The 13,007-nt window shown below is 41.3% G+C and overlaps 1 protein-coding gene and 1 long non-coding RNA gene across 7 annotated transcripts in view; one reads left to right on the top strand and one right to left on the bottom strand.

The window, feature by feature from the left end:
* B3GNT2 (UDP-GlcNAc:betaGal beta-1,3-N-acetylglucosaminyltransferase 2) overlaps nt 1–13,007 on the top strand; it is a 51,746-nt gene that overhangs the window by 32,148 nt on the left and 6,591 nt on the right. Inside the window, exons 1-2 of one of the 6 annotated variants that reach the window (XM_083495276.1) lie at nt 8,867–8,998; nt 11,706–12,036. The exons of the other annotated variants lie outside the window; for them this stretch is intronic. The gene's annotated coding sequence lies outside the window, so the exon portion shown is untranslated. Of the gene's footprint in view, nt 1–8,866; nt 8,999–11,705; nt 12,037–13,007 lie in introns of those variants that run through there. 6 annotated transcript variants of the gene reach the window in all.
* On the bottom strand, nt 3,407–8,664 carry LOC310703215. The gene is made up of 3 exons (XR_014524001.1): nt 7,852–8,664; nt 4,814–4,888; nt 3,407–4,588 (listed from the first exon to the last, which is right to left on the bottom strand). It is a non-coding gene; the product is annotated as an uncharacterized lncRNA (long non-coding RNA).

Raw genomic sequence — 13,007 nt, 5'->3', positions numbered from 1 at the left:
AATACTGAGGGAGGGGGTAAAAATATTCCTAAATAAATAAGCACCACTTATTCTGCTGGGCACCAACACAATGTAAATTCTGGATCTGAGAGGGGGGGAGTACCAGTGCATGCTACTAATTCAACTACTATGAGAGAGAGAGCATACTTTCAATGAGTACTTACATAATAATATGAGATCACTGAGCAGAGAAAACGGAGTCGAGAATAGGGCTGTGTAATTCTAACCTTACTGGCTTAGCCAAACATTTCAGTTGCTAGCCCTCCCCCCACCAGTTATAACCCCTTCTCTGATCCAGAAAGATGTAGAGAGGATCATGCACTGTTGGGCAGTATTTCCTGAAGGCACACAGTGGGCATTAGGCCCTGCTATCAAACATTTTGCCTGCATGCCTCTTTCGTCTGAGAACCACATTGTCTTCTGGACAACTTTCCAGGGATCTCATGTAATTTGTTGGCAGGGCTAGAGGCCAGGGTGGGAATAAATGCAATCTTGTGAGTTTATACAGTAGGCTACCTTCTACCCACCCACCCATCCACACCATTCCCTCTTCCATCCAGGCAAGCTAGGGCTGCCATATTTCAAAAGGTGAAAATCCGGACAAAATCCCCCCCCCCCCCAAGGAAGTTGTTGAGCTATTTTTAAGGGAAATCAGCAAAAACAACACTGCTGACATGGATTGCCATACGTCCAGATTTTCCCAGACATTTCAGCAATTTCTGCCCAGACTGCTGAATCCTGGCTATGTCCAGGAAATTCTGGGTGTATGGCAACCCTAAGGTAAGCAAGAGTCATTGTTAGAGTGGAGGAACACAAGGTCATTGAGGGATGTGGCCTGGGGAGAGTTTCAAGAGCTAGTTAGAGATCTTGAGGGCCACATTTGACCCTCAGGCCTTTGGTTCTCCCATCCACAATATGTAGCCTTTATCCAAACCTTGGAACTGGAGAGGGAGTGGGGGGGGGGTCACCACATAGTTGCTTGGAGATCTCCCATGTACCTCAGGACCTTCAGAGCTTGGAGGATAGCTGGCAGATACTAGAGAGCAGCAGCATGTGGCTGAGACTGATAAACGCTACTTGTTCTTAGCCATTGCTCAACCAGCCATTATCACACTTATGTTCCAAGCACTACTACTGGAGTGTCTTTCAGGAATGCAGACTACTCTGCATTCTGCTACCACTTGACCAGAAAAGGAGTGAAGCAGCTGATTGATTTACCCTCCAAACACTGGCTCCCTCGGCCAGTAAAGCGAGATGAGCGCCGCAAGCCCAGAGTCATCCGCGACTGGACTTAATGGTCAGGGGTCCCTTTACCTTTACCATTTCAAATTATACATGTGCCCACAAGCAGTTTTCCATGCTTTTTCCTCACCTTCCCTGTATGCATCCATGATGTCTGCTGTTATAGAAGAAGGGCCAGCACAATCTGAGCATCACATTTAAAAAGGGAACACAAGTGACAGTTTCTACCATGACCAAGACAGTAGTCAGCATGTCCCCACCTCAGAGCTCTTGACCTATTTACAATGACTTCACCTTCAGAAGTCAAATACAGTGGTACCTCGGGTTAAGTACTTAATTCGTTCTGGAGGTCCTTTCTTAACCTGAAACTATTCTTAACCTGAAGCACCACTTTAGCTAATGGGGCCTCCCGCGGCTGCTGCGCCGCCGTCGTGCAATTTCTGTTCTCATCCTGAATCCAAGTTCTTAACCCGAGGTACTATTTCTGGGTTAGCGAAATCTGTAACCTGAAGCGTCTGTAACCTGAAGCATATGTAACCCGAGGTACCACTGTGTTTTTTGTCCCTGGGTTTGTTTTTAAATAGAAAGAGTTTGGGTAGTATTCAACTAAATTTTACTTTGAGTAGAGCCATTGAAATGAATGAACATGACTGTTAGATGCATTGATTTCACTGGGTCTACTCTGAGTAAAACCTAGTTGAAAGCACTCTTAAACTCTAGTAAAGGGTGTTGGATGAAATTTAATGGGTTCAGTTCAAATAGGTTTTGTGTTTAGACCTTTAATAATGCAGTCACATAATTTCAAACCATGATATTTTAAAATGAAATGTGTTGTTTTATGTTTATATTCTTCAAAGAATCTGATTTAAATAACAAGTGTGTAATGATTGCAAGTGTGTAATGATTTAATGATTTAAAATTATTTAAATAGCAAGTGTGTAATGATTGCAGTCCTAATATTTTCATCTTAGCTCTGAAATGTGGTTATTTGGTTTCCCTTTCAGATAAGAAAAACTTAACATGCTCTTTACATATTTGTAGAATCATAGCTACTAAATTATCCTCGAGTTTTTTCATGTGCATCTTTAACCAGTGACTCATCTGACACCTCACAGTAAGCCAAGGGTTGCTAGTGTGGCAAACATGTGCTAACAGAGGCTTTCCCCACTTTCCCTGGTGTTTCCTTTTTGGATGTCAAGTAGAGAGACAGCCGAGAGTGGGAATAAGAGAATAGAAGGAGGACAAAGTGTGTTAAAGCAAGCCATAGTTCCTTTGGTCACCTGAAGGCCATTGAATCTGGCCGTTGTGCACAGTGGACAGAACAACATGGATACTAAACAGATGCTAACCTTGTAGAGCAGGGGTAGGCGATGCGGCCCAATCGCCTTCTCAATCCAGCCCACGGACAGTCTGGGAATCAGTGTGTTTTTACATGAGTAGAATGTGTCCTTTTATTTAAAATGCATCTCTGGGTTATCTGTGGGACATAGGAATTTGTTCATTTTTTTATTTTATTTTTCAAAATATAGTCTGGCCCACCACATGGTCTGAGGGACGGTGGACCGGCCCACGGCTGAAAAAGGTTGCTGACCCCTATTGTAGAGTAACAACTTTCACTCTGGAAATTAGCGCTAGCATTGGTGGCAACAGCTAGATAAGTCACACATCTTTAGAACATTTAGATGCAGCACAGAAGATGAATAATGAAATGTTGCATTACTGTATACTCAGCTAAGAAAAAATAGAGCAGAAACCCCTTGAGAGGCAATTGATATTTAATCAAATAGAAGTCCTAACCAGTGTTTTAATGCTGGTTGGATTTTTTTTTTTAAGCAGAGGGAAACTTGATGAAATAATTTCATCATCAGTAGCTTAGTATAGAGCCTAATTAGACATGACTAGAATGAATAGAATGTTATGGGGTGCAGGTGGCTCTGTTGGGTTAAACCACAGAGCCTAGGGCTTGCCGATCAGAAGGTCGGCGGTTCAAATCTCCGTGATGAGGTGAGCTCCCGTTGCTCGGTCCCTGCTCCTGCCAACCTCGCAGTTGGAAAGCACATCAAAGTGCAAGTAGATAAATAGGTACCGCTCCTGCGGGGAGGTAAATGGCGTTTCCGTGCAGCTTAGTCATGCTGGCCACATGACCTGGAAGCTGTACGCTGGCTCCCTCGGCCAATAAAGCGAGATGAGCGCCGCAGCCCCAGAGTCGTCCCCGGCTGGACCTAATGGTCAGGGGTCCCTTTACCTTTACCTTTAGAATGTTACTTGGCATGGTTAAATATTTCTGAGGTCTAAACTTACTCATGGAAAACATCAAGGCTTCATTTCAGGCCCCTGCAGTATAATGTGGGTGATCCACTAGCAGAATGCAGCACCTCTTCAACAGTTGTTGGATAAACTGGGACTAAGCTCACTTGCATTGTCCATGATCCCATTCCAGGAGTGCTGAGCAATAACTGATCTTTCTTTCCATTTTTTGTTGGCCATCTATGGAAGGGGAGGACGTAAGCCAAGTAGCCCAGTTCAGAAATCATAAAAATACCCATGTTATAGAGCAGGGGTGTCCAACAGGTCGATCACGATGTACCTGTCGATCACGGAGGTACCTGGTTGATCCTGGCCAGTCGAGGGACACTGATGCCCCCCCAAACAAACACAACAACTTTGGCTGATCCTCCCCCCAAAAAAGCTCAACAACTCCAGTCAATCCAATGTGTAGATCACTGCCAGTTTGTTTATAGTGGAAGTAGATTGCAATCTCTTGGAAGTTGGACACCCCCGTGAACAGAGGACAAGCATGAGGGCTCCTGGCTAGTCTTTTTCTTTTTCTTTTCGTTTCATAGTTGAAGAGTTTGGGTTTGTCACTGTGGAAAGCTTGTAATCTTAGTCACCATGGCACTTGGAAAGTGTTGCATGATTCATTACTCCGTCCTTTCTTTTTGACACATCATTGACTATTCAGATGTTACTAAGAATCTGAACACATGATGGATGCATAACATAGTGCAACACAGGGGTGGCCCTTCTGAGCTGCCCTCTCATTGAATTGCTGATATTTTCCCACAAACATAGTCAAAGCAATTGTAACTGGCTCATGGTGTTTACCTATTCACAACATCGCTGCTTATCTTGTTAGATGGTCATGCATTGCAAACAGTAATATTTGGGTTAAAGGTCTGTTCTTTGCTGGTGGAAAAAAACCCAAAGTTTCAGAAGAGGCAGCCAAGCAACTAGTGATCCATTTAACCCCTCTTGTCTTTTCTTCCAGCTTCTGTTAATTAGTAGCTGAACTCCAGCTTTTTATCATTCTTTTTCATAGTAGTTTAGCTGCTAGGAGCTCTGCAAGCTGTTGAAAAGCAGTCAGAGATTAATTCAAATTCTGCTCTCTTTAATTTTGACTGTTGTTACTGAAATAAAAGTTCTCTTTTTACCATATAATTCATTATCTCAACTATCAAAAACTAGTTGTATATTCTGTCATCATATCTTTGTTATTTCTTTTAAAACAATATTTCTGAATTTTATTTCAGTCCCTTGATTTCCATTACATGAATTTTGTGGTGCTACTTACAGCATATCAGGAGTTCATAGTTCAAAGTATATAGAACCCATTTCAAGGAACTGTAATGCAGGTTTACCACAATCCCTGTTGGAAAAGAAATTGACTAAGAACTTGACACAGACATGGGCTTATGAGAACTAAATTAACCAGAAGCTGAAATGCTTTACCATTTCAACCTTTACTGACTGCAATCTTAAATATTCTTACCAAAAAGTACCTCGTGGGATCCAGATTCTAAGTAAACCTGTTCAAAATCAAGGTGAATGACAGGCAGAGCAATCCTAAGAATTCTTTCTCAGAAATAAGTCTTTTTGAGTAAATAGGACTTACTCCTTAGAAAGTATGCATAGGCTTGTAGAATTGGATACTTGAAAATTAGACATTAACGTATGTAAGTGCAAACTGAATTTTGTGCCTTGTGAGCAGAACCTGTGTTCCTGGAAGGGAGAAAATGTGATTAAGTAATCAGAGTTTCTATAGTCGTATCACAGGAACAAAATTAACCTACTTGGGCATCTGGAAATTCCCATGCTGTAACCAGTTTGATCTAGCTATTCAAATACCATTGCTTCAACAGCTTTTTTCATCAGCATTACAGAACAAGCATTTAATATTATCCCTTAGACATTGTGGCTGGGGTAGGAAGGATTCCGGCTGAAAAAATTAATACTTGCATGATTGACTTTGTGTAGTTTAACCCTGTTTCTTCTTTTCATGTGGAGGGGCTAAGGCAATGATCTGAGTTCACACAACAAAGAATTAATAAGCCATTTATTGCAGTCTGCACAATGTAACATAGTCAACACTAGAAAGATCCTTTTGGTGTAACAGTAGATAACCGATATAAGACAGTCTAGAAAGTAGCGCTTCTTGAGAGACTAACAAATAAGCTGTGGTTGACATGTGGACAGATCAAGAAGGGTGGCTTCACCCCAGTGGTTTGATTTTATTACATATGCTATGTTGTAAACAAAATCTGCCCTTTTTCCCTTATGGGGTATCCAAAAGCCCGTATAGAGTCCTTACGTGGGTTCCCTCTTGGTAGGAGAAAATAACAGAAAATAGACATTTTTAATTCCCTGCCCTGGAGCTCAAGACCACTCCTCCATACATCATACATACATCACAGAAGGTGTAACCCAAGACACCCCCCCCACAAACATCATACCTACATCACAGAAAAGGTGGTCTACAACAGAAATTTGAATGTTGTTTCTTTTCCTGTCAGTCGGGTTATCTGATAATGCCTTATCTGATTGCCTTTCCTGGTAGTCTGCCCGTTCCTTTGAAATGGTGATTACCCAATTCCTGTAACAAGGAAGGTTTTTCACTTCCTTCCTCCTTGCAGAGAAACATTTGGTCAGCTTGGGAGTCAAAATGGTTTCAGGTCGGTCTTCCTGTGCTGATCTGTGCTTGGTTGGTACATTTATGAACATATATAAGACCTGAAATTTTATTATTACAGCTAGTATGTATGAACAATCCCGCCCCCAGCCTTTGGCCCACTTTGGTTTATTTAAACAAGATCTTCACTTCCATTCTCACGTTCAATTATATATCAGTACCCAATTTTGCCTTATTTGAAACCTAAAAAGAAAATGATTATTATCCATATTCAGTTTTAACACAACCACAAGGATATTTGACTGGACAGTTGGCTACGTGATATTGAATGTTAACTGTTACTTTTATCTTGTTTAAATTATAAACCAGGAACCTATATATTGGCCACTAACCACAAGCCAAATGTCTGAGATATGCTATTTTTGTTATCCATGAATGATGATACAAGATGGTTTTGGTCTATTTATTTGGTTTATTTATTTATAATTGTGGTCCTTTATATAAAACCCAATAAAGAGTTATTAAAAAAAAAATTCCAGCCAGTGGCCAGTGAAAGAAGAAAAGTTAGAAGTACTGTATCTCTTGTTTATACCGTAATCCTTCCCAGGATTAAAACTGCATAAAACAAGTGAAGCAGTTTCAGGATGGAGCTGCTAACTTGAATTTATTGTTGTCTGACACAACAATAATAATACTGAAGCATTAAGTGGGCCTTCCCCAATTTGTGGCCTTTCAAATGAGACACAGCTCTCATTAGCCCCAGTCCTCATGACCAATGGTCAGAGATTATGGAAGCTGCTGAAGAAGGCTGCCAACCTATTGACTTTATAAAGTGTACATTAATCTAAAATATGCTATCTATGATTTGAAGCTAATTGTTTAAAATTCACGAACATCAACCCCAAATCTTTATTTGCTTGTCGCCCCCCCCCCAATCCTTTTACTGATACAGAACTTTGCATATTACTAAATTGATGATAACTTTACTGTTCAAGTGCCAGGTTAACAGAGGCTAGCCATAATTCCACTTTTATAATAGAAGCGAAACTTTTTTTCAATAATATGAAAGCTGCTGTATTTACTTATTTATTTGTAAGATTCCTTGCCCTTTGCCATAAAGTCCCAGGACAGGTTGCAACAATATACAATTACAAAAACAAGTAAAGCAATTATCATTTTAAAATAAGTAAAACACATAATATAGGTAGCAACCATTTTGCACGGGGGTTCCATTCCTGCCCCCCCCCCCATTAGTGGAGCATGCATAAGCTTGCTCTGTTCCATCCCTTGTTCTGCCCTCTTCTGGGTCTAAAAGGACCCAAGTGTTGGTGGTTGTGTGTCAATCAGACGTGCGCAAAATGGTCGCTCCCTGTACAGTTGTAATAACCTGAACGGTACATATTCAACAAAAGGCATCCACACACTGAACACCTTTTCTGTGGTGGCTCCCTGCTTGTGGAATGCTCTCCCCAGGCACCTTCATTACATATCTTTAGGTGCCAGGCAAAAACATACTTCTTCTTCTTTCAGGCCTTTGGCTAATTAGCCAATCTATGGTCTTTTAAACTGTTAGACGGGGTATTGTTTTTATTTGTTGCTATGTTATGTATTTTTGCCTTTTTTAGATTGTAAACCTCTCTGTGATCCTTGGATGAAGGGCAAAATAGAAATTTAATAATTCATTATCACCATCATCATCTTACCTAGTTTCTCCTGCCCACCTAGAGTGTCTTAGGAAGTGGAGGCAGCTGAAAGTTAGGTGGAGAAAGCAGACCATGTGTTGAAAGTTGAGGATCTGAAGGTGAATATCTAGAAGCCTTGAAAGCAAGTGACGCCTTAGGAATCACATACATTTTTGTGCTTGAATCCCAGAAACAATGCACTGTGCATTGTAATTTAAAACGATTTCGTAGATTGACTTAAGACTGCAACCCCAACCCCATTTACCTGCCCTATCGAGTTCAATACGATGTATTTTTAGTAGTCATGTTTAGGATTGTACTGTTTAGTTTCTAGAGATGGGCAGCCTGATCCTATGCATGTTTACTCAAGATGTAAGCTCCACGAAGTTCAGTTTGACTTGCTTCCATATAAGCGCACAGTCTCACATCATTATGCAGAAGTTCCATTTAATGCTGTGGGCTTCATGACACACTTTGTATTTACAAAATTTAGCTCAAAAAACAAAGTAAACTACACATATGTAAATTATTGTGTAAAATTGTTTAGAAGATTTGTTCTTTTTCATGGCAGTTTATCAGATGACATTTGCAAAAGCCTCTGAATTACACAATCTCTGCAGCTCCAAATATGGGCAGCAGCTACTAATATTGACCTACCTGAATACATAATATTGGCCTACCTATATAGTTTGCTGTTACTTGAAATCAGTTTTCACGAGTGTGTTGGATATCTAAAATCTTACACTTCCTACCCAATTGTGTTGGTGCTGGTACATGAAACTCATGCTGTGTTGCAGACGGTGTCCCTTCTTTCTGAAGTCTGGAGAGGACTTTTAAATATCACTTCAGTGTATCCAGCTCCTAATATGTGCTAACAATGCACTCTGATGTCACGGCATACAGAAGAAAGTGCCAGTGCAGTTTTATGTAGCAGCTTCTCCCCTGTATGCCTTACAGTTTTTCTGTTAGGAAGAGTCAATACCAAATCCTCTCCTTTCCATCTGAAATTGTAATAAATTCAGGTTTGCTAGCCTGATATCATAGCTCATTAATGCCATCCTGTCTGTATTTTATATAGTAGTTTGATAGTCATTGAGCTAGAATGAAGTTTTTTATTTGCTTAATTTGAGTATCTTCCATATTGCCTTCAACCATCTGGAAGTACTTGGTAAGTTTCCTTTTGCTATATACAATATTATTAACTGCTTATCTGATTGGCTGTTGATTCATAGTCAAAAGGCCAACTGTGTGCCATCTGAAGCAGTGAGGTTGTGTTCGCACGTAATACTTAAGCCATGGATTAAAATGCAGCACTTAAAAAAACTAATTCAATCAGTAATAATGCTGTGAGAAAATTTCTTCCAGGCCCACACTGAATGAAGTGCATGGGGAAGACTAACAGATCATATGACCCACCATCTTCTAGCCACAGGGCCAGCCAACCACCACCATTGCTATTAACAAACCAGCTGGCTGTCCGCTAACATAATTACCATATTTTTCGCTCTATGAGATGCACTTTTCCCCTCCTAAAAAGCAAGGGGAAATGTGTGTGCATCTTATGGAGCGAATGCAGGCTGCACAGCTTTCGCTGAAGCCAGGAGAGCAAGAGGGATTGGTCCCTCTTTCTCTCCTGGCTTCAGGGATAGCCGCCCGAAGCCTCCTGAGCACAGCAGGAGCCTCCCACTGTGCTCAGGAGGCTTTGCATTGCTTTCACTCCCACTGCGCTCAGGCCCCTTCAGCGAAGCGGGAGAAGAAACTGAGCCCCTTCCTTTTCTCCTCCCGCTTTGCTGCAGAGGCGCTGAACAGAGAGGGAGAGAATATTTTTTTCTCTTGTTCTCCTCCTCTAAAACTAGGTGCGTCTTATAGAGCGAAAAATATGGTGGCTGGTCTGCCCATCTACTGCTGCCACTTCCCCCTACTCCCTCAACTGCTCCCACCAGCTGCAGTGGCATTAGAAGGCCTGGCTTCACTTTGACAAAGAGTTCCCTAGAGTGAGGCCTTGTGGAAGCAGTCCCCCAGAGAGTGCTTGCACAGTTTTTGCTTCAGAATACACGTCAACATTTTCTTAAAACTTTAGTGTTTTGAAGAAGTTTATAATTGTATAGTTAAGCTGTGATTGAAGTGCTGCAAAGTGAGGGCCACACTGGCACTCTCTGGACGCCCTCTTCCGCAATGCCTTGCTCTCCCTTTCCTCAGAGAAGCCAGGAGCAAAGAAAGGAATATGCAAGGCAGCACAGCAGTATTAGGAGGCTGGGCCCAGTCTTAGGGGTGCAATGTCTTGCCCCCACTCTGGTTTCTGCTAATGTTAGCAGAAATCTGCTTCTCTGCATTTTCTACCCATCTGTTCTAATCCCACCCTCTGGAGCAACAGGGAATACTCATACATGAGAACCCTTCAGATATTTGAAGACCACAGTCATGTACTCCATTAATCTTTTTGAGAATAAATGTACATAACTCATATCACTTAGTTACCAGACCCCTCTTCCTTCTTTGGAAGCACTGTAGTTAGTAAGTATCATTCTTTTAATGTGGTGCCCCCGACTGGGCACAATACTTCAGATGCAACTAAGTCACATAGGACAGGATTCAGCTAACGAGTCCCGTCAATGGAAGCCCTGCGCAAGGGCTTCCAGTTGTTCTCCTCTCCTCCCCAGCACCCCCAGAATTGGCTTGGGGGAATCAGGAGAACCACAATTGGGCTAAAATCATGGTTTAACTTTGCATGAAAACACAACCCTTAAGTGTAGCCAAAGCCTGCAATCTGCTATATCTCAACAAGTGAGTAAAATTCGCTTAGATAGCCAAGATTCCTTCTCCTTAGTGTGCAACAAAAGCGGCCATAAGATTGATGCCTACCTTATTTTTTTTGCACATGTCTCCTATGAAGACGTAAATGGATTAATTTACATTTAAATAGCTCAGTCCTGGCAATTACTTTGATCATAATTATTTTGTTTTTAGAAGTGGTTTGTCCTGGAGTTCAGTTATTTATTTTTACTATTTATTACAGCATTTTTATACTATCAACAATAATTACTCTTTTTCACACTATGTACCCCCCTCCAATACAGTGGTGCCTTGCAAGACGAAATTAATTCATTCCGCGTGTTTTTTCGTTTAGCGAATTTTTCGTCTTGCGCAGCACGGTGTCGGGAAAGTTTTGGAAAAGCTTCAAAAATCACCAAAGTCTTCAAAAACCTCAAAAAAGGCTACCACACCGCGTTCTATGAGTTGCTCCTCGAAGTCAAGTCGCAACTGTATTAACGGTGTTAAGAAAAAGGAAACAAACTTGCAAGATGTTTTCGTCTTGCGAAGCAAGCCCATAGGGAAATTCGTCTTGCGAAGCAGCTCAAAAAACAAAAAACCCTTTCGTTTTGCGAGTTTTCCGTCTTGCGAGGCATTCGTCTTGCGAGGCACCACTGTATAAAATATAAAAATACAATGTGAACATAAAATGAAAATTCAAGATTACGCCTTTATGGGAAAATTCAAATGGATATTTTAACGCTGGGCTTGCAAACAGCCACTTGCCTGATAATCTGTGGTGAATAAGAATTGCCACCAGAATTGCTACATTAAGACTTTAGGTTGCTTACAGTGCAGCATGACTTTCCCATTCCCTATACAACCCCCAAAGCTTATCCCAGGTGTTGAGGAATCCTCAGAAAATGGTTGGAATTGGAGGAGGAAAAAATTGGTATGAAGCCATTTTGCACAAGAAGCATTTATAATTTCCTATCTAACTGCTCTTGATTGATCTTGTCTTGCTTCTTAAATTTCTCCCATGGTAAGCAGTAGTGAGAACTTAAATGGTGGGGACCCTAACTCTTTTACTTGCCTGCTCCTTCTCTGATTTTTTGTGTGTATAGGAAGCATGCAGGAGAAGGAATGAGAGCAATATAGATCACCGTCTGCCTGTCAATACACCTCTAGGCATACCAGATGAAGGTGGCTACAGAACAACACACACAGTACAGTTGTGTACCAGGGTGCAGGTTGGATCCAGACAGCTGCTGGCAGGGGGCGGGTTTCTCAGCTTTTGGCAACTCCTTCCAGTAGTAGCTCCCCATGCTGTTCCTTAGGGTTTACAAGCCCTCTGGATTGGCTTTTCAAGGGGGAGCAGGGAACTTCAGTGGAAAGGAGGAGGGGGGAAAGCCTCTAGATTCTTAGGATCCATCTTGATATCAAGCTACGTTTAAGGTAAGCTTACGTTCCTGCTACTGTTCCTCATTCACGGTTTAGTATTAAATACTGGGCAAAGTTATTGCCCCAAGATAAAAGCATATTTGCTTTTTAGCATCCTAAAAATAATTTTGCTCTCTTTTAAATAACTAAGGAGCTTGCCTTTATCTTCAGAATGCTTTAATTAAAAATCAGGCATAAAATAATTAGCAGGTAGTTAATTCCACAGACTGTTTTGACTCTTTAATTATGAGGAAAGGCTGTGTTCTCCTGCATTTTGGCGGATGTGTGGGTGTTTTACTAGGGCAGGGCCTTATCAGCCATTGCACACAGGCTCTGAATCTCCCTCACCTCAGTGAGACATCTGGCCTCTTCACTCCTGGCTTCTGTCTCCACACTAAGAGCGCAATCCTATACATTTCTACTCAGAAGTAAGCTCCACTGAGTTCAATGGAACTTAGTCCCAGATAAGTGAGTATAATATTGCAGCCAAAAACTGTTTTGAGAGCTTTGGGAATAGTTTACTTTCTGTTTGCTGTATTTGTTTCTGTGCTTGTTTTGCTCTCGGCTATTTGGGTTTATCTATCCTGCCTACATGAGCTTTTTATATATATATCATTGAGATTGTGGCCGCTTCTTTAAATGTTCTGTTTAGCAGAAAAGCATGTTGTAAATATTTTTAAATGAAAGTAATGCAAGTGGCATAATTCCAAGGGGAATTCAGGAATTATTTGTGTGATATCCAACTGAGTAATGCCCTGACTGCCATTGAATATCACCCTTTGCCATGAGTATTTTTTGAAAAGAAATTCTAATTGCTACTCTTGCACATTCCCTTAGGCCTGTAGGGTAAAGATTGCTGCTTAACCAGTACTGTACGGTGGAACTGGTATTACAACTTCCAAACAAGTAACTTTGCTGCTGTTATTTATGTGTTCTACGCTGTAAAGTGCCACAGATGTCTAAAGGCACCCCTTGTTTTCAGTCTG

Source organism: Podarcis liolepis (genome assembly GCF_965112155.1).
Source record: "Podarcis liolepis genome assembly, chromosome: 3".
NCBI lineage: Eukaryota > Metazoa > Chordata > Lepidosauria > Squamata > Lacertidae > Podarcis > Podarcis liolepis.
The sequence above is the reverse complement of the archived record's forward strand: the minus strand, read 5'-3'. Positions and strand labels throughout refer to the sequence as shown.